Consider the following 21854-nt stretch of genomic DNA (forward strand, 5'->3'; position numbering starts at 1 on the left):
TATTACTGGTTCTGTTGGTTTAAATTAAATTCCTTAATCAATCCCCTGAGAAGTGTTATCCAGGAGGTAGCCGCTGAATGTGCATGAATCTTTTATGTGCTTCGTTCTACAACAGTTTCTGGGAGGCCTGCAAATGTGAATTTTGCACAACAAAAATGAGTTGCTAACATCAGACAAGGCACCTAGTGGTTTCCTGATCTTGGAAACCTAATAACACAGGCTTGACACAGCAGAAGACAGATATGATAAAGTTTTCTTGACTTATACTGCTCTCCATCCATCTCCCTTAAGAGTAGCAGAAACGAACATCTACTGAGTGCTTTCTTATGCCAAGACTTTATCATTATTTATTTTCCCAAAAGAACCCTGTAAAGTCAAAACTGTCATCATCATCTACTTTACCAACTAAGGAAGTCATGGCTCAGAGAAGTTGAGTAGTTTGCCTAAAGTCACTAAGCTTGTAAGTGGCTGAGGGAGGATAGGAACCTAGGTCTTTTTGATTCCACAGTCTATGGTCTTAGCCATTGCTAGAGTCTGTCTTTCCTAATCCAATCCTTTATTTCTTCCCTGCCCCAACAATAAGGTGATTATTTAAGCATTGCGTTTACAGTTGGACTGGGGGTGGGATAGGTTACAAAGAGCTAGACCACTCTGAAGTGCTCTTTTACCAAGGCAAAGATGTAGCGATGTTGGCTATAGATGTAGAGAGGAAATAAATGTAAATTGGGGCCTATAAAGTTTTCTTTCTTCTGTGTTTCATTGAATTGTACCCTGAAGTCCTCCCTCACTCCTTTGCCAAGGTATCTGGATGTGTACCACTCAGTGGCTTAAAAGGAAGTTGTCGAAATAGATTCAGTAGAACGGCTGTCAACATTTCAGCTCTTGGACTTTTCAAAGGCTTTGTTTCAAGTATGACATGAAAATGATTTGAAAACAGACTTAACCCAACTGCTGACCAATTTCCCTAAACTGAAAAAGGGATCTCCTTCCGCTGAATGGGCACAGTCATTTGGACAGAAGCTAAGTCTGAAAGGAAAGATCTCCAAGTACTGTTGGCCAACAGCACTGGGGAGGAGATACCATAGATCTTGTGAATAGGCATAAACAAAGCCCATGCTTTCAGTTTTCCTTCTCATGGCCTATTGGTGAAAATTTCACTTGCCTATGTGCCTAAGACATTGCTCAGCTCTCCATTTGGCTTACTTGTATGGGCAGCAAAATTCTCTTCATGCTGGAATTGAGCATTGGGGTCATGTGACACTTATAGGGGTGGGGAATGTGTGTGGAAAAAGGAATGCTTAACCAGACAACACATGGTGATTGGAATCAGCCTGCTATATCTAACAGTTCATATATAGCCATTGAAAATAATCCCTTCCATGTGTAGATAATTTTATATTCTCTATAAGTGTTCAATAAATGTTCTCTAATAATTATAAGATACCAGAGGGAAGGGAATAATAATGAGCTCCAAGTCTGTGGATGATTCTTATACTGACTGAGTGCTAATTGTAAAAGCAACCAACATTAATTGAATTCTTAACTATGTACCTGGCACTATGTTGAACATTTTGTATACATTATTGTTTACAATCTGCATAAAATCCCTATGAGATTATATGGTCTTTAATTTTCATTTTAAGATAACCTGAGGTTTAGTGAGACTAAGTAATTTTGGAGAAGGTAAAAAAAAGGGCAAGAAGTAGAATTTGGATTTGAGTCATGTAGCTTTAGTTAAGCAAGGGAAAAAAGTTATGAAGAAGAGGGCTGTAGAGTAGAGGAGAGTGGAGAAAGCATCCCTTCATTTTTCCTAAAGGAAAAATACGTGTAGGTATGTATGTAAATGTGTATATGTATGTGTAGGGAGAGTCTATCTTCAGTGTATGTGTGCACATATATATACATATATGTGTATATGTATATCTATATATGTATCTATATCTGTATTTATCTATGAGAGAGAGAAAATCTACCTTCAGTGTGTGTGCGTGTGTGTGTGTGTGTGTGTGTGTGTGTGTGTGTGTGTCAGTGGTCTACCTTCAAAGATATTTAATCTTTTATGGGAGGTAACATGATCAATCTCATAATAATATAACTGACAGATATTCTGAAACTGGGTGGGATGTCCTGATCTGTGTTCTTTTACATAATGATTGTTTTAATTATCTGACTCTCTCTAAACTGTAAATTTCCATGAGTACAGGGACGATAATTTGTTTATTCTTTTATCACAGAACCCAGTTCAGCCACTGACTAGCCCAGGGTCACCCAACCAGCCACTGGAATTCAAACTCAGGCAGTCTGGCACTAGAGCCAAACTCATACCACGGCTTTGCCTTGTCTCTCGCAGAACAATCCTCTCCCAAATATACTGCATTGTGATTTTAGGGCAGAGCTGCTTCCTCCTGTGTGGGTGTAAATCAAATTCTCCTTCCATTCTGCACGCAGTTTGGTAGGAAGTAAACTACCCAGAGAAATGTTGTCTGACTCTAAGCTTAAGAACAAAGCTGAATATCCATAGCCCCTTGCATCATCTTGCCAATTTCTTATTTAGCATGTGCATTGGAACATGAATAAATATAGCAGATTAGGGTGCCCCAGATGACGAGGAGCTGCCTGGGAGGATTTTATTCTGCAAAGCTTCTGCGTAACATGTTAGATGGAAATGTTCAAGAATACTGCACATAAATAATAGATGCATATAAAAAAAGGGGAGATTCTTAAGGCTTTTTAAAGACAATGCGCCATAAGATTTTTTTTTAATTTTTATTTTTATGAGGATGTTGTAGGTAGGTCATATAAATTATGGATACTCTGTGGATAATTAACTATTGAATAAGCTACAGTTCACTGCAGTGATGATTCACACCATCTAGTTTGTGGATAATCAATTGCGATGCTCTCGTCCAGTTTTTTTGGCACTGTGTATTGCCTAAAAGCAGTCCCATTAAATTAGACTGAGACAGGGTCAGAAAGTAGGAATAAATGTGTACAGAGGTATCATCTAGCCCTGTTTATAATAACAAAACCTGGAAACAAGCTAATCGCCCAATAACAGATTAAGAGTTAAATAGATTTTGGTGTCTCTGGATAAAGGAATATTATTATAGTACAATAGTTTACAATGAGAAGTTAATGTTATTAGATGCTTAAAATATGGTAGACAATGGAATATCTAGAGTAGTTGACATCTGGAATGAATCATTTTAAATACCCTTTCCTCCTGTATAGGACAAAATTATTTTCAGTAATAATCATGAAATGTAACAAACAGTAAAGTACACCTGGGTGGCTCAGTGGATTAAGTGACCGACTTTGGCTCAGGTCATGATCTCACGGTTCGTGGGTTCAAGCCCCGTGATGGGCTCTGCTGACAGCTTGGATCTTGGAGCCTGCTTCAGATTCTGTGTTTCCCTCTCTCTCTGCCCCTCCCCTGCTCACACTCTGTCTGTCTGTCTCTCTCTCAAAAATAAACATTAAAAAAATTTAAAAAAAAAAAGAAATGTAACAAACAGTAACAATAGTCAGAAAAAAAAAACCATGGATAGTAAAATTCTAGTCTTGAACTTTTTAATATGATTTTATGCCAACAAAGAAAATAGACTAAAGTATATTTTAAAAATAAATATTTATGGTATAAAAAAGGAAAAATGAATAAATTAATATTTTAAAGTACTTTTTTTTTTGTAAAGAAGGAAGAGCACAGGGAGAAATACTTTCAAAAGACTGAATTCCCCATTTCCAAAAATGATTTGTACGTAGAATGATTGAATTGAAGTAACTGAAGTTCTGTTCATTTATCTTTACAACCACTATGCTACCATTGTTTATGTCAAATTTACTGGCTAAGTCCAGAAATGTACAGGACATAGGAGCTGAATAAATGAACTGGGCCCAAAGTGAGCTTGAATAATTCTGAACCCTATGGAACTTGCTTTTGAGAAGAGAGGAACATTAATCCTCTTTGTCATGGGCCACACAGGGAGTCCTTTGAATTAACTCCCACATAGATTACAAGGTTGATTATAGTGTAAGTAATTAAGATGTGCTAATTTGAAGCTTAAATATATATTATTTTAGTAAAACCCATCAGTGTCTTCACTGATTGTTTAGAAATTAGAACAACAAAAAATATTTTGGGGAAGGAGTATTTTATTCCCAATGTTTAGACTTTGCTGAAACACTGTGATAATACAAAGCACCCTGAAATTCCATTGTTTTTATTTATTAGTTATTGCTTTTACTTTCTCTAAAATGCTGTCTCTCCTCCCACCACCATTGCTTGCACCTCGGTTCAACCATTTCTACTCTCCCACTTTTGAAATAGATGATGACTCTCAGGGGGAAAATAAATATAGAATTGTGCATAAGACATACCAATAAGGAGACTTTGAGACTGCCTTCTACTCAAGGAAGGCTAAAATGGCCCAGTTAAGTTTCTGGGGTTCTGCCATTCGTGATACATGAAACTAAACTTGCAACCTGGGCGAGGATTAAGTAAACCAGAAAAATAGATGTTCCATGTTGGATGAGGGCCAACAGACCAATCAGAACCTCTCTGTGGGAAAATATGAACGCCAAAGCACAAATGAGGTAGGTTAATTATCTTGAATACTTGTTAAGCTATTGTTTTGGATCTTCATGAAGTTGCTCTTAGAGGCACTGCCACCCCAGTGATTATCTACTATGTATCTTCTTGTTTCTGTCTTTTTTTGCAATAAACCCTCCATTATCCAAGCTTATCTCTGTGGGTGGGTCAAGCTTAAGGAATGATTCAGTTTAAAAAATGAACTAATGAAACAGAGATATGATATAAACACTAGAAGAGGATATATAAAAATTTCAACAATGGTCAGGCTCTCTGGTTTGTGAGATAATGGATCCTTTTTTTTTTTTTCCTTAACATTTTCTGTGTGTCCTATATTATCAACCATGAGCACGTGTTGCTGGCATTTCAGGGGCAAAATTTCCTAAGAGATAACTATATTTTCTATTTTCGACTTGATTGGCTTTAAAAGGAGAGAAGAAACAGCCTTTAAATCTGTAATTCCTTGCATAGAAGTAAGTTCTCTTTTCTCCAGAAAAACTAATGAGTGCACAAAGTGAACAGGCTAAAACATGCTGAGATTAAACACAGTTTATAATGGGCTAGTCATCTGAATTTTTATTCCTACACTGTAGAATAAACAGACCATTTGAAGTTTTTCCAGGGTAGTGAGAGACCAACATAATGGTCAGGTAGTTACCTTGGACTGGAGAGGTGAAGTGGGTTAGTGCTTTTAACAATCTCTTGCCTATACGGAAAGGTTATTTTTGAAGACAAGAGTACTGAATGTTCCAAGTTCCCACAGTTGTCATGGAAACCTTTTAGCTAGCTGAATAGGTTAGCAGGATTTTATGTTCTCCATTTTGACAAATACAAGAAGACATGATCCCAGCTTTGCATTACTAATCAGAAAACTTCTGTTTTCAAGTCTTCCAGCACTTGATTAGTCACATTTTCTTATTTATTTTTTTTCTTCTCCACAACATAAAGCAACAGGCAAGGTCTCTTTCAAAAATTATTCCCACTTCAGAAGCAGAGCCAAAATCGTGACTGGGCTGACCTTGCTGTGCTTGGGAGTAATACTGCTTGCAGCTTCGAAAGGCCCCTGCAGGTTAATTTAGGCCCCTGCGGAAACTCTTCTGATTTGTACCTACTTTCAATGGTTTCCTGGAGGCAAACTCACTTGTTAATGGACAGGAATTATTCCTCATTTTAGGAGCAACAGTCTGCCCACACCATCTTATAAAGCACAGGTAAGCTTTAGGAAAAAGGCTCCCTAAGGCTAAAACCAAAACAGTTCATGTCACATGGGTAAATTCAGATTCAGAAAATCTGACATTTTCCTTTTATTTGTCTGTAACAACACTCCACATTGCTTTGGAAGATAGATGTGGTCTAAGAATCCAAACGCAAATTGGAAAACGAACAACTGCATTGCAGGCAACAGACTGACTGATTTGGGTGAACTAGTTGAAGCTGGAATTTTTTGGGCTTCTTTAAGAATCACTAGATGCAGAAAGCCTTGTGTATACTTGGTGGAAGGCGTTGACAAGGGCTCCTTAGAGCATCTGGCTTCTTAAGCAGTGTATCAGCAATAATTAAGAATGTAAGATTTTCTAGGTATGTGAATTTGGGGAGTTCATCTTGTGTCTCGGTTTCTTTATCAGTATGATGGCAATATTAATAACACCCATCCCATAGGGTTGTAGGGAGGATTAGAGAGTTATCACGTATACACTGCGTATCAGCTCTGACACATAATACATGATAAAAGGGAATATTTGGAGGATAAAGGCATGGGGGAAAACAGGAGTGTTGGGAAATAAGGAAGAATAAAATGATACAAGGCAAAGAAAGAGGGAGAAAGGACCCTGAAAGAATGAGGTGCATCTGGCTGTATTGGGTTAATGGCATTACCAGTTTCTCAACTGTCAAATGTTGCCGCAATTCCCACCCCAGCCCTAGACCCCACGGGGCCCCATCTCACTGGATCCAACTACCTGAGATGACTTTACAGAATTCACTGCGTTAATATACTGGTTTCATCATCTGATTATGTCCCGATGAAATTCTGCTTTCTGTTGTTAAATGTCTCAGTGTGTGTCTACACTGATGTAGTGATGTTTGCCTGAGAAACCTCAAGTTAATAAAGAAGTGCATAATGAAAACCACTGTTTCAATGGGGAAGGAGGGGGTTTGGGATTAGGAGGTTCCAGCCCCCCGCCAAGGCAGAGTTATGTCTCTTCTGGGAATTTAAACAGAGAAGAAAATGCATTTGAAATAATTCGTTTTGCAAGCTAAAAATAATAAATTGACATTCAAATGTATAACAAAGAAACCGGCCTAAATTTCATTGAGTAAATCTTGAACAGTATGTAAGATCAAGCCAAAATCAATGATTTTGGAGACCATCAAAACGAACTGTGGCACAGATCACAACTCCAATATTAAACTAAAAAGTGATTGCCAGCTTTGCGCAGTGGCAGTATCGTAGCCAATGAGGTTTATCCGAGGCGCGATTATTGCTAATTGAAAACTTTTCCTAAAAAGTGATTGCCAAACGAGAAGCTAGGCACGAAGATAAAGCGTCTTGAGTTCATATTCTGTATAAAACATGCATTTCCCCATGATACATACTCACAGACTGATTTTCCACACATACTATGTAATTTTTTAGTAGTTTGATAATTTTTATGACTTTGGTGTAAAAATTACTGATAATATGTACAATGAAAATTGCATCCTATATTTAGTTAATCATGTTATACCAATGTATATTATGAAAATATGCCCAGTCAAAAATTCCTATTTCTACCAGTTGATAATAATATTGATAATGAGTTTTTAAAAAATATTGTAGTACTTATTCTCTGCATTTATCCTCATGTTTTTCATGTAGCTCTTCCCAATCAAAATATGCATTCCAAAAGTATTTGTATTCCCTCCTGGGCACAGAATGTCAGATATTTAATAAAGAGGGGACAAATCAAGGTGTTAATTAATGATCACGTAATGGGCATCATAATTTGGAGAGCTTAGTGAATAATAAAATAAAATGATACTTTCACTGCCTAGAAATGAATTCATTCTTACTTAATAAAATTAATTTATGTCAATGTAATACATGAAAATGATAAAAAAAAATCTAAAAGATTTTAAGGAGATAAAGCAGCACCTGCCCACTCATTTCTGCCCTTCAATTCAGCTCTCTAGAGAAAATAACTTTGAACCATTTTACCTTTCTTCCGGTACTAATTTTCATATTTCTGAACATTTTGTTTGACCACTGTGCTTGCAACATCCAATTCTCCGACAGCAACTTAGTGTCTCACAAATCCATTAAAGTTTGAGTTAGTACAGACCCCACAGGTTGAGGGGCTCAGTCACCCATGATTTCCTCCATTTCAGATGCCAGTTGCAAATCCTAGATGTCCCCACTCTACCTACAGTTCTTCCTGGTTCACTACAAATTTGGAAGTCCTCACAAGCCCCTTTTAGGTTCAAAGATTTGGTGGGCTACCCATCTCACAGAACTTACTCAGAGCACTATACTTAAGTTACAGTTTTATTATGAAGGATACAGCTCAGGAACAGCCAAATGGGAGAGATGTATAGGGCAAGGTCTTGAGGGATGGAAGTGTGGGAAGGACCCAGAGCTTCGATGCCCTCTCCCAGTGGAATCTGGGCATGCCATCTCTCAGCACATCGATGTCACCAACCTGGAAACCCCGAGCCTAGCTGTCCAGAGTTTTTATTCAAGGTTTCCATAGACACGATTGATTACTACCATTGGCTATATGATTGAACTCAATCTCTGGAGGTTGGGAGATGGGGCTGAAAGTTCCACTGCTCTCGTCACCTGTTTTTTTCTGCTGACCAACCCCCATCCTGAAGTTATTTAGGGTCCCATCTCATGAGTATAAAATAACACGTGTTGGAAAGAAACACGTCTTTATGCATAACAAGACATACTCCTGTCACTGAGAAAATTTGAAGGGGTTGAAGGTTCATGCCAGGAACCAAGGGCAAACACCAATTATGTATATTTTTTACTAAACCAAAACCACTATTTTCTACTGCCTTCCTCTTACCATAGTTGAATATTCAGCTTTCTTATACCCCCCTCCTTTATTTTACCACAAAACTTATATGTATAGATAAAATTTATATCTATCAATGCAATAATTGTTACATTAATCATATAATTATGCTATTATCATATATGTTATTTATGTAATTATATATATATATATATATATATATATATATACACACCTGTTTCAATTAGGGGTTAGTGTTTGTATTATTACACTTAGATAAATACTGCTCACCGTGAGCCAAGTAGTGTACCATATTTGTTATTTCCTTTCTTGTACAAGTTGTGTTCTTTGATTTTATTGATTTCCTCATTTAAAAAATTTATCCCGTTTTGGGACATCTGGGTGGGTCAGTTGGTTAAGGGTCGAACTTCAGCTCACGTCATGGTCTCATGTTTTGCGAGTCTGAGCCCCTCATTGGGGTCTCTTCCGTCAGCACAGAGCCTGCTTTGGATCCTCTGTCCCCCTCTGTGTCTGCCCCTCTCCCGCTCGTTCTGTCACTCTCTCTTTCTCTCAAAATAAATTAATAAAAACTTTAAAACTGCTTTTACATGTTTTTCAAATGCTATTGCTCTTTGTCACATGGATATTTGGACTGTCTTTAATTTTTCAAACAGTGCCCCCACTCCATGCCCACAGCCACGTTGTCCCCTCTCACAGCTCTTTTTGTCCCTCTCTGGGCTGGCTGCCTTCCATGTTTGGTGCACATTAGTCATCTGCAGATTTCTCACATGTCACATTTTCTTTCCTATTGGGTTCTCCTATTGTCTTACTTAGATTGCATGTGTCTCTTTATTATGATGATCATTATTGCTATTATTACTTTAGTTTATTATTTCAGTTTGTTATTTCATTTTGCTGTAGGATATTCTACAGCAATTTTCTAAGAAAGCATATAAATGGTGGGGCGCCTGGGTGGCTCAGTCAGTTAAGCATCGACTTTGGCTCAGGTCACTATCTAGTGGTTTGTGGGTTTGAGCCCTGCATCTGGCTCTGTGCTGACAGCCCAGAACTGGAGCCTGCTTCAGACTCTGTGTCTCCCTCTCTCTCTGTCCCTTCCCAACTCTCATTCTGTCTCTCTTTCAAAAATAGATGAACATTATAAAATATATATATAAAAGAAAGCGTACAAATGGAGGTAAATTTTATTTGGTCTTGAATATCAAAAAATATCATTATTCTCCATGATTTATCATATATAGAATTCTAGGGTGAAATAATTTGTCCTCAGAATTTTGAAGGTACTTTCCCACTAGTACCTCTAGATTCTAGTTCTGCTGATGAGAAATCAGCTGTCATTCTAATTCCTATTCTTCGGATATGACTTACATTTCCTTCCTGGGAGCTTTCATGAATTTCATTTATCTCCTGGAGGTTGTAAATTCTTTGTGATGGTCCTTGGAATGTGTCTCTTTCATTTACTCATCTGGGGAATTTGGGGAACTCTTTCAGCCTGGAAACTTAATTTTTTCAGTCTGTGAAAATTTCCTGAGTTAATTTGAGGATTTCTTCCTTTTAACTTTTTTCATTCTTTTTTTTTAAATTAGTTTTCTTTCTTTCTTTATTCATTTATTTATTTATTTACTTTGAGAGAAAAAGACAGCATGAGTGGGGGAGAGAAGAGAGAGAGAGAGAGAGAGAGAGAGAGAGAATCCCAAGCAGTCTCCATATTGTTGGCACAGAGCCCAACATGGGGCTCAAACTCACAAACCGGGAGATCATGACCTGAGCCCAAATCAAGAGTCTGATGCTTAACCCACTGAGCCACCCAGGAACCACTAATTTTTTTCCTTCTTTACGAAACTGTTGCTGTGATGCTTGACCTCTTAACACTTGAATTTCCTATTTTTTTTTTTTTCTCTTTCATTGTCCATCTGTTTGCTTTTCATTCCACTTTCTCTGAAGTTTTCTTGCTTATTTGTTCTACTCTTTCATGGACAGTTTTTCCCCAGAGCTATAAAATTTTTACATTTGTGTATCCCATTTGCATCCCATTTGTGTGTTTATGGATATAATCTTTTCTTTCTGTTTATGGATATATTTTTAAATTCTTTCCTGTTTGAAATTATTTTTTGTCCTTTGTGCTGGCTCTGTTTCTTCTAAATTCCATTCCCCCTCCTCTATGTCCCACATAGAAGGATTTCTTCAAATTGCTTTATCTTCAAATTGCTGTTGCCCTTACTATTTGCTGTTTGTTCATTTGGAGAGCTAGTCATTTAAAAGCTGTGCCTGGCTTCTCAGCTGATGGACTGAATTTAAGACTAGCTTTTTGCATTCAGAGACCATCATCTATGTTACTAATTGCAAGTTTCCTCTGAAATTTTTTTAGAGACAAATCTTCAAGCAGTAGATATACCCTGGGTTACCAATAGTCTGTGAGCAGATGTGTGGGAATGGGGCTGGGAGTTCCAGTAAGAAACTACTGAGACTTTCATTTAATTGCCTGCTATCTCTTTTAGTAACTCACCATGGCCCCATCACAGGGGGAATGTGAGTCCAAATTCTCTGGTTCATTTTCATAAGAGAATAAAACTCTTCTAGTCTTTGAAAGTTGGGGATGGATAGTTGCCTGGTAGCAAGTGTTGCAGGAAGAAATCTGGGTCTAACTTCTTCTTCTTCTTTAAAAAAAAATTTTTTTTATGTTTATTTATTTTTGAAAGAGAGAGATTGAGAGAGAGAGAGACAGAATGCGAGTGGGTTAGTGGCAGAGAGAGAGAGACACAGAATCAGAAGCAGGCTCTAGGCCCCAAGCTGTCAGCACAGAGCCCGACGCAGGACTCAAACTCACGAGCTGTGAGATGGTGACCTGAGCCTAAGTCAGTCACTCAACCAACTGAGCCACCCAGGCACCCCTGGGCCTAACTTCTTTTTATAAAGCCTTTCCACTTTGCTATCTTCAGCCCTAAGCTCTGCCCTGACATTTCATGGAACATTGTGCCCCAAACCCGAGTGTTGAGATACCTGAGGGGTGTATTTTTTGCCTCGTCATTATTTACTGTGGCACTTATATAAGAGTTTAGCTTTCTCTTCCCCACTAAGTCAGTGATCTCTCCTTCACCAACTTCCTACCTATAAAATTTTTATCTATATTCTTTCCTTCTTTTCTACTGTTGTCCCCTTTCCTTTTTTTTTTTTTTTTTGTATGTTTGTTTCTTTCTGTTTTGCCATTGAGGGTTTATACTACTTTTATTTTTCCTCTTTCATTTTGCTAATGTGAAAAGTCTGGGAAGAAATAGACTTGTGTTTATTCCTCCATATTTAACCAGATCCCCACCTCCCAAGTTCACATTTTTGAAATGAGTTAGTGGTTGAATATTTAAGAAGCCTTCAAAGTGAAGTGCTGAGTCAAACATGCAAGTGATTGGTCTCTGCCCTTTCTGAGATAGTATTAATCACCTGCCCTTCATGGTGACTTTTTTTTTTTTTTTAACTTGTCTCTGTACTCATATCAGCTGCCTACATTCCCGAGAAGGTGACTACCAATGGGTCATTTTAAGAGTTCAAAGAAATCCCCCTTGCCTCCCTTAATTAAGTCTCTCTCTATGTGCTTCAAATCAGACTTAATTTTGCCTTAAAAACTCAATTCTTGGGGCGCCTGGGTGGCTCAGTTGGTTAAGCATCCGTCTTCGGCCCAGGTCATTATCTCACAGCTTGTGGGCTCAAGCCCCACATCAGGCTCTGCACTGATAGCATGGAGCCTGAAGCCTGCTTCAGATTCTGTCTCCTGTTCTCTCTCCCCCTTCCCTGCTCACAGTCTTGTCTCTCTCTCTCAAAAATAAATAAATATTTTTAAAAAATTTAAAAACTTCAATTCTTGTTAATTTTTTAAGCTCCTTCCCATTATTAATAATTTGGAATAAATTTCAACCTTTCTGTAAGGTTTAGTAGGAGCTGGGGTTGAGAAAACTAGAAAAATGAGACACAAAGATTGATGTGTTTATCACTAGAATGGGAAGTCATTATGACCTTAGCTATGACTGGAAAAGTTTATAATACTAAAATGTTACTCAATGTTACCTTTCAGATGTGAGTTTGAATCCTAACTTAGCCACTTGTTACGTGACTTTATTTAACTTTCCATAGCCTCATTATAAACTGCTGTTAATAATACTTTGTAGGATGTCAAAAGAACCGAATGAAACAGTAGGAGTAAAAAACAGAACTTGGGATGTTGAGAGGATTGAATGAAATAGCAGATGGGGGAAAAAAAAAGTAACCCACAACACTGCCTTGCTCATACAGGGTACAATACACGTTAACTATTTCTAAAACACAAATAAGCCTTACAAATATTACAGAAGAAAAAGTTAATGGTTTTAAAATTTTTTTTTAACATTTATTTATTTTTGAGACAGAGAGGTTGACAGAGCATGAACAGGGGAGGGACAGAGAGAGAGGGAGGCACAGAATCTGAAACAGGCTCCAGGCTCTGAGCTGTCAGCACAGAGCCCGACGCAGGGCTCAAACCCACGAACCGTGAGATCATGACCGGAGCCGAAGTTGGACGCTTAACCGACCAAGCCACCCAGGCGCCCCAGAAAAAGTTAATGGTTTTAGTGACCAGGTTTGGTTTACTCATTACTTTCACAGTTTTGGTCCCCCCACATCCTCTCATTTGACACAGTTATAATTATAAACTGATGGATCATTCACATCATTAGCCCTGAAATTTTGGACCAACTGCATCATTCTTTCTAGTCTGGGAAAGCTTGCCCAAGGTGAGGGCCAGACTTGTCAGTGGCTAAAAGTAAATCGACAGCGGCATGCTGGGATTGTTAAATGTAGCTGTCTCAAAGATGGATGTCTGTTGCTGCAATGATCAGTTTGGCTGTGGGGACTGAATTGATTACATCAATGGCTGCAATGAAAGTCTCATTTAAAGGGGCAGTCCACTTAAGTCAGCTGCATATGGGCATGACCTTAAGGCCAAGGAACAAGTAGAAAGTTAATTAAAGCCAAGGAAACAAGTTGGGTAGACATATGGGAGCTAAGACATTTTATTAATGGTTTCTGTGTAATTTGTTAGAATAGAAATTTACTAGATTGATAATAATCCTGGGCTTAGAGTCAAGAGATCTAGATTTTACAGTGCATTGGTATATCACTCATTTCTAATTTAATAAGATTATTTCTGGGAAAAGAAATTGAACTGTTTTGACCATCTATGTATTGAATGTGATTATCACAGTGGTTTTATAGAAAATTGCATGTTATTTTGTGTACATAAATGAAATACACTTAATATTGTAATTCATTAAGAAATCAAGTCTTGATAAGTGTATTTTTCTTTTGAGTTTAAAAATTTTAAACTTCCTTTGTAATATATATATATTTATTTGTGCTTTATAACTTCTGGAAAAACTAGGTTTGCTACATCTAATGACTTTTATTTGTTCTCATTTTCTCAAGTCTTTTATTATTTTCTCAGTGGTGGTCACATTACCATGTGAATTTTCACTATCTAACATTTAATTTTACAGCAACATCTCCATAGCTTTTGATTTCTGGGCTAAGGAACTTATTTATTTATTTATTTATTTATTTATAATGCTTATTTTTGAGAGAGAGAGAGCGAGAGTGAGAGAGAGAGAGCGAGAGAGTGAGCATGAGTGAGGGAGGGGCAGAAAGAGAGAGGGAGACACAGAATCTGAAGCAGGCTCCAGGCTCTGGGCTGTCACCACAGAGCCCGATGTGGGGCCTGAACTCACGGACCTTGAGATCTTGGCCTGAGCCTGTCAGACGCTTAACCAACTGACCCATCCAGGTGCCTCAGGAACTAATATATTTAAATGTAAAATGGTAGCTGCATGGTTAAGCTTATCTACTGTTAGGATAGCGATATGGGGCTTGTTAGGATGTTAAGGAAATCATCACAAGCTGATGGAGCTGGTATCTTGGCTATGACTATCTCTTCTCTGAACTCTGATTAACAATTCTAATCAGTTTTGGAAAGTTGAACATCCATCTGTTTTCTGAAGATTTCATGTATATTAACTTTAGTTACATATAACTGTATGTATCACTATATATGACACTCTATAATCAGGAATATGATACCACACACTGCAAGAAAATGAGTTCTTTTAACTAAACAGGATATGAATATGAGAGAATAAAAAGCTAATCTCCAGAATGGTGCTTCTCCTCCGTCACCCATTAAAAAAAAATAGTCACCTACATCATGTACAAGGTTGTTAGTTTAAACAGCCCCTTTAGAAACTTCGCAGAAGCTTTGACTCCATCCTGTCTCATTTTGCTCACCACACTATTTTAATTCCTTGTCTTGCTGATGGAAGGGGCAGGCACTGGAGTGTGATGTGAGATTGAGAAAACCAACGGTTCCCACTTAGTATCTTCATAATGATGTTACTTAAAACCCTATCTATTTTTAAACATCCTGTTGCTGTCATATAAAGATGTTGAGGGCCATGTAGAAACTCTTCTTTTCTTTCCCAATTAGGGTGAACTGGTCAAAAGGACAAGGAATAGATTTTTCACTAATCTTTTTTCGGACTCTCAGCTTTTCTTGATTTGTAGAAATCTATTTAACCAGATGGTTCTTTGCCTTTGTCTAGACTCAGTTCCAAAATACAGGAGAAGAGACACTACTGACCAAGCTTTTCTCCTTCCCTCTCCCCAACTTCAGCAGACTCTAGGAACTTGGTGTCTAAAGTCAGACTGTGGGATTTTGAATCCCTGCCTCCTGTACCCTTTCCCTATATTCCTTGACTGTTCAACATGGGATAATTTAGTGATACTGTCATAAAGGGACTCATTTAAAAGTGTAAGCATTTTGCAAGAAAACTACAACAGCTAGTGTGGTACCTTGGTCATAGGAACAGAAGAGGTGTTACTACTCCTAAACCCGAAAGGAAGAGGAGAAAAATTAGTTTCTGGAACCAGGAAGGAGAAAGCTGTGTAGACAGGGCCACATTCAGAGATCTATGGCATTTTGTTGAGGAACATAGCCAGTGTGAGACAACATGTGAGGAGGGAATAAAACCTGACCTCACTCTGTTCCCTACCTCTGGTCTCCTGCCAGGTTCTCCTATTGGCTAAACCCACATGGAAGCTTGTACACACAGGTCAGCTTCCTATGGCAGAAAGCAGATAGAAAAGAATGGAGAGTGGCTTTGGAGGGGCACATGAAAGCTGTCTGAAACAGGAAATGTTCTAACTTATGAGCCATGTTTCCACATTTGTAACGTGGGGCTAATCATAGTGCCCACTCTAGAGTGTGGTGAGAATTAAGTAAAATACTGAGTGTGCAGGAGAGTTCCTAGTGCAAAGCAAGCACTAAATACACATTAACTATCATTGTGTACACACACACACACACACACACACACACACACACACAATTTATTGTCAAATTGGTTTCCATTCAACACCCAGTGCTCATCCCAACAGGTGCCCTCCTCAATGCCCATCACCCACTTTCCCCTCTCCCCCATACCCCATCAACCCTCAGTTTGTTCTCAGTATTTAAGAGTCTCTTATGGTTTGCCTCCTTCCCTCTCTGTAACTCTTTTTATCCTCCTTCCCCTTCCCCCTGGCCTTCTGCTAATTTTCTCAGGATCCACATAGAAGTGAAAACATAAGGTATCTGTCTTTGTCTGCCTGACTTATTTCACTTAGCATAATACTCTCCAGTTCCATCCACGTTGCTACAAATGGCCAGATTTCATTCTTTCTCATTGCCAAGTAGTATTCCATTGTGTATATAAACCACAATTTCTTTATCCATTCATCAGTTGATGGACATTTAGGCTCTTTCCATAATCTGGCTATTGTTGAAAGTGCTGCTATAAACATAGAAGTACAAGTGCCCCTATGCATCAGCACTCCTGTATCCCTTGGGTAAATTCCTAGCAGTGCTATTGCTGGGTCATAGGGTAGATCTATTTTTAATTTTTTGAGGAAACTCCACACTACTATCATTGTTATACTTTGGTAATCATTTACTAAATGGATAGAGATTGCTAAAATGGTTGGAACATATTACATTTTTTCAAACCTGTTCTATTTTATTATGGGTTTAAACATCTGGAGTAATTAAAAAACAATTTCTGACATATAATTAGAACTATTATAGTTTACATAGTTTATTATGGATTGAGTCCTTGAAGAGCATCTTCAAACCAGGCTCCTTCCATCCTTTTACCACATACATCATCAAGCTCTGTCTGTTTCATTTTGTTCCCACGTTGACTTAACTCAAGCCCCAGCATCTCTTCCTTGGATGATTACACTAACTTCTCAACTGACCAACTAGGCCTCAGGCTTCCCACTCCCCAATCTATTCCTATAGCAGTGATCCTTCCAAATTGGGCCTTGGACTAAACTTCTATCCCTCAGTAGATGTCCAAGTTGCTTCATGATCTGGGTTCTATCTGTCTCTTCTGGTCCATCTCTGGCTATGTGCTCATTGCACCACTTCATCAGCAACAAAGCACAGTCTCTGCAGTCCCCCAGTACATCATCCTGTTCCAATGCTTCTCAGAATGTGGCCCCAGGCCGGTGGAATCAGAGTCAACTAGAAATCATTAGAACAGTAAGTTCTTGGGCTTTATCTGAAACTTATTTAACCAGGAACTCTGGGGCTGAGGTCCAAAAATTTATGCTTTAACAAAGTCTCCTGGTCATTCTGGGACACATTCAATTTTGAGATCCATTGCTATGCCTCTTCATCTTGGGTTATGCTGGGAGTCTCTTCCTGGAATGGCAATTCTACTTATTTCATCTTCAAGACTCATTTTAAGCAGCAAAGACTCCAGGATTGACTTGCTGACTAGTTGTAACAAATTAAGTTTAGTTCCCCTGAATCTAAATAACTATTTGTTTATATGACCACCATGTTTGAAAAGAATGAAACTAATTCTCATGGCGACTTTTTGGGAAAAGTTTTTCTACAAATATTTATTCAGAAAGGTTGATGAAGTTTTTAGGAGAAAGGAAGGAACTTTTATGTAATCAGATTTTTCCTGAAAATGTGCCAGACAATGATGAATAACTACTTCTTCTCCTACTAATAACAGTTAATGATTTGACTCTGTTTAATGGGCTTCATTTTGTAGATGAAGAAACCAAAACTCAAAAGCGTTATGTAACTTGTTCAGGATTACAAATCTAGCAAATAGCAGAGCCAGGATTGGAACTCAGGTCTGCCTGACCTCCAAGATCAGATACTTAAACATCATATTGTCTTTGAAACACAGAGAAAGAAATCGCCTCTATTTTTCTCTCAAGGATTCCCTTTTTAATTCAAACAAAGAACAGCGAGAAAGGAGAACATTTTTGTCTTGTAGGCAATGATGTATAATTTCAATTAGTCACTAGGCAAATGGCAGATTTACTATGACATGGTCCAGTGTCAGTTCTTCCCCACAGTGTCATGACAGACTATTTCTTTCACATTGATTAGGTATGGGTTTGCTACAAATACGGTTTAAAATACCTATAATAGGTTTTATTTATGAATTATCCTTGCATACATTGAGAAGGAATCAAGGTTATCTATATAATAATGTTTCTTCCAGATTTTGGCATTTCATTGTGCTTTGGTAAAGGGAGGAGGGGAAGGTGGGCAATATAGGTTTGGGGCAAGGAATTGTGCAAAAATTACAATCTATTTTGTGCGAATGAGAGCATCTTCCATCACATATATTCCAGCAAGAGAAAAATGTCATGTGCACTTTGTGGGACTGGTGAATGTATGATGGGGTGGGCATAAGGGATATCAGGACTCCTGAGAAAGCCTCTCCTAATTTGATCTCTCACTAAAGGTAGGGAGGTTCTGTGATAGTAGATTCTCTGGCGCAGAAGTGGCAAGATTCAATCTTCTTGATCATGGACCTTAGTCACAACTCAGAGAGAAAATGATCTACCACATTTACAAAATCACCACTTTAAAGTTTCAATACTTTCCTTCTTTTTAAAATAATATGCCCCCCCCCATTGTCAGTGCTATAGCCTAGATTTTAATTTGCAAGCATTGTTAGCTCATTTGCTACTCTAATCTCAATAAAGTAAAAGATACTTTTCATTTTATGGATCACATTAATGATAAGTACTGGCATATTCAATAAAGTACACAATTACCAGTCCATTAGCTATTTCACTAAAGAAATTTCATTATGGCATTTCCTCGGAAAACATGACTATTATGGCCTTTTCCTTATGTACTGGAAAATTGTGTCCTAAGAAAGTGAAACTCAAAAATCTCCATTAGTTTTCCTGTATGAACTTCACATAGACAACCCTAATGATTCGTTTTATATGTTTTATTTAATCATCTTAATTTCATCCTTATAGGAGTAATGGGGCCAATCAAATGAAATTGTTACTGTAATAAAGGAGGGTGGATAGTGTTCAAGTTAGTATCCCTTAAGGCATTTGAATATACTTGATCAGTGGAGGGGAACAATTTGTAAATAAGAGTAAGGAAATGGAATTAGAGATAGAGAGATATTAGATTACAAAGAAGACAATGGTAATGGTGAAGATGGAAAGTTTAATTACTGTAATTACCCTACAGAGATATTTTTAATAATAAAGAAACCCATGTTTTCAAAGTCATCTTCCTGTTTTGCCATTCCAGAGTTTCTTCAACTGAGGTCAAATTCTTTCAAATACTAAATTTCATTTCTTTCTGCTTTAATTAGAGCTTACGTTTTACGAATGGGGTTCTCTGTGGACCTAAACAACTAACAAACTTCCCTACCTTTTTAAATTTCTCATATGCATACAGATAAAAATCACACTATCTTTCAGCCTTCTTCCTTTAACTTAATTACTTTACGATATATTTGTTCAATAGCCCAGAACCTGGAGCTGCACTGCCTTGTTTTAAATCATGGTTTCCATTTGACTTGGGTCAAGTTACTTAGCCTCTTTGTACATCACTTTGCTCATCTGTAAAATGGTATGATAAGGTTATTATGAGAATTAAATGGCCAATCTCTCTCTATATATTTAAAATTCAAAAAAAAAATATTTATTATTTATTTTTGAGAGCGAGAGAGACAGAGCATGAGTGGGGGAGGAGCAGAGAGAGAGGGATACACAGAATTCCAAGCAGGATCCAGGCTCTGAGTGGTCAGTACAGAGCCTAACACAGGGCTCGAACCGTGAGATCATGACCTGAGCCCAAGCCAGACGCTTAACCAACTAGGCCACGCAGTCACCCCAAACAGCCAATCTATGTTAAGTTCTTAGAGCAGTGTCTGGTATATATCAAGCACTACAAAGGTGTTTGGTATTATTATTATTATTTTTGTTATCACCTTTTTGAATTTCTCCAAGTGATTTTAAAAAATCTCTCAATTTTGGGGCGCCTGGGTGGCTCAGTCAGTTGAGCGTCCGACTTCAGCTCAGGTCATGATCTCACAGTTTGAGAGTTCAAGCCCTGTGTTGGGCTCTGTGCTGACAGCTCAGAGCCTGGAGCCTACTTTGGATTCTGTGTCTCCCTCTCTCTCTGCCCCTCACCCCCTCATGCTCTCTCTCTGTCAAAAATAAATAAAACCTTTAAAAAAAATTTAAAAAAATCGCTCAATTTTATTTTTAATAAAGATAGTTTTGTAGACATGGTAAGGAATCTGAACAGTAAATAAATACAATTAAAAGCAAAGGGAACCACTGGTAATAGTCTCTTAGATATTCCTTCAGAGCATTACTGTGCTGACTCTGCCTCTCTGTCTCTCTCTCTCTCTTTCAGTGGAAAGACCAGAGCATGCACAATGCTCTTCATGGTGCCAAATGTAAAAATATGGTGGTTAAAACTCAACACGGTACCCTCGTGGGCCAGCTCAAGTATTTGGGAATTTTGTGTCATCATGTTTTAGATCTTATCAACTACTTTCCTTGTTGCACATGTAGCTCTCTGTCTGGTCTCACGGAGCCGTGTCATATTGTTGGCTACTGTGTGTGTAGACTGCTGTCTATTGCAGCCAGCCCTCACTGCCCCAATTTTCTGGAGGTATATAAATCTTGTTCCCTCTTCTTTTCAAATCCCTTAGTAACATCCAGATTCCCTAAAAAGTTTTCCAGGGAGCAAGGAAAATTGGCAATTCCTTACGTGACTGTTTTAAATGCGGAATAATTGAACATCAGCATCTCCACATCTCTCCCTGAGTAACTGAGAACTTGGAATTAGAAAGCAAAAATGATAGGCTACCTGTAAAATGTTAATACTGGGCACTTGATCCATTTTTTATTACTTGGTTATATTAGAAAATAGTGCACTTTTACACTTTAGCATACTGGATGCAGAAAAAAAAATTAAGTGAAGATAGCCTATGAAATTTCTTACAGAGAATAGTATCTTTAAAACTCTCAAGGAGGCAGGCCCATACTTTCTGTAATCAACGGAAATAAGATATGTGTTATACAAACATTAAAAAGTGTCTTTGTAATTCATGTTTCCTCGTCTGCAAGGGGAAGTTGGAGGTAAAAGTTTAGGAACCCTTGGACATTGCTAGGTGGATGAGGAGGTGACCTTTCTGGGAGTTTGATTCCAGCATCTAAGAGGTAAGAAGTTAAGCCAATGATTACCAACATTCCAGTAAGGGTGTTGATGGTGAGCAAAGATTGCTGGTGAAAATTTTCTACAGGGTGATGCAAGCTTGGAGCATACAGAGGGTCAAGGTGAGAGCACACCTACAGTGTGCCAGTCTGCTAACTTCACGGTCAGGTAGGCACGTGTGTGATTTTCTCCCACAGAACTGTGGGCAAGACCACATGACCTCAACATTCCTCTCATCAGTCAGTGCTAATGTATAATAATCCCTTAAGCTGGCTAACATTCTCTAATGTGGCAAAAGGAGGGAGGAATGAACATACCAACCTTATCCTACGATATTTTATCACCTTTCCTCTGAGCCCAAATCACTTTGGAGAAAAAAGAAGAAAAAGTAATTTTCAGTACAAAAGCTGTATTGTTGCCACCCACCATAAGAAGTCACTGTACACAGATTTTCAGTTTCTTTCACTGGGAGGATAACCTGTAAAGCTACAAATGAGGCTGCACAGCTAAAACACAAGAAGCAATAGCTTTTTGAATTGCAAAAGTCTGAAACTGATCTGCAAGGGAAATGGCGAACGCTGATGTATTACCTACAACAATAACAAAAGAAGGCTAGCGTGTAGACATCTGGGTTGTCTGTGGCTCTTTCTAATCACAGAGGCTAGCTTAATGTACAGTTTGTGGTTCT

The 21854-nt window shown here is 38.1% G+C and overlaps 1 protein-coding gene and 1 pseudogene across 2 annotated transcripts in view; one reads left to right on the top strand and one right to left on the bottom strand.

Moving 5' to 3' along the window:
* The window catches only part of GABRB1 (gamma-aminobutyric acid type A receptor subunit beta1), a 376991-nt gene that overhangs the window by 138986 nt on the left and 216151 nt on the right, over positions 1 to 21854 (bottom strand). The gene's annotated exons all lie outside the window — the stretch shown is intronic.
* Positions 7015 to 7168, top strand: LOC125165119 (uncharacterized; annotated as a pseudogene).

This window comes from Prionailurus viverrinus, chromosome B1 (genome assembly GCF_022837055.1).
Source record: "Prionailurus viverrinus isolate Anna chromosome B1, UM_Priviv_1.0, whole genome shotgun sequence".
Taxonomy (NCBI): domain Eukaryota; kingdom Metazoa; phylum Chordata; class Mammalia; order Carnivora; family Felidae; genus Prionailurus; species Prionailurus viverrinus.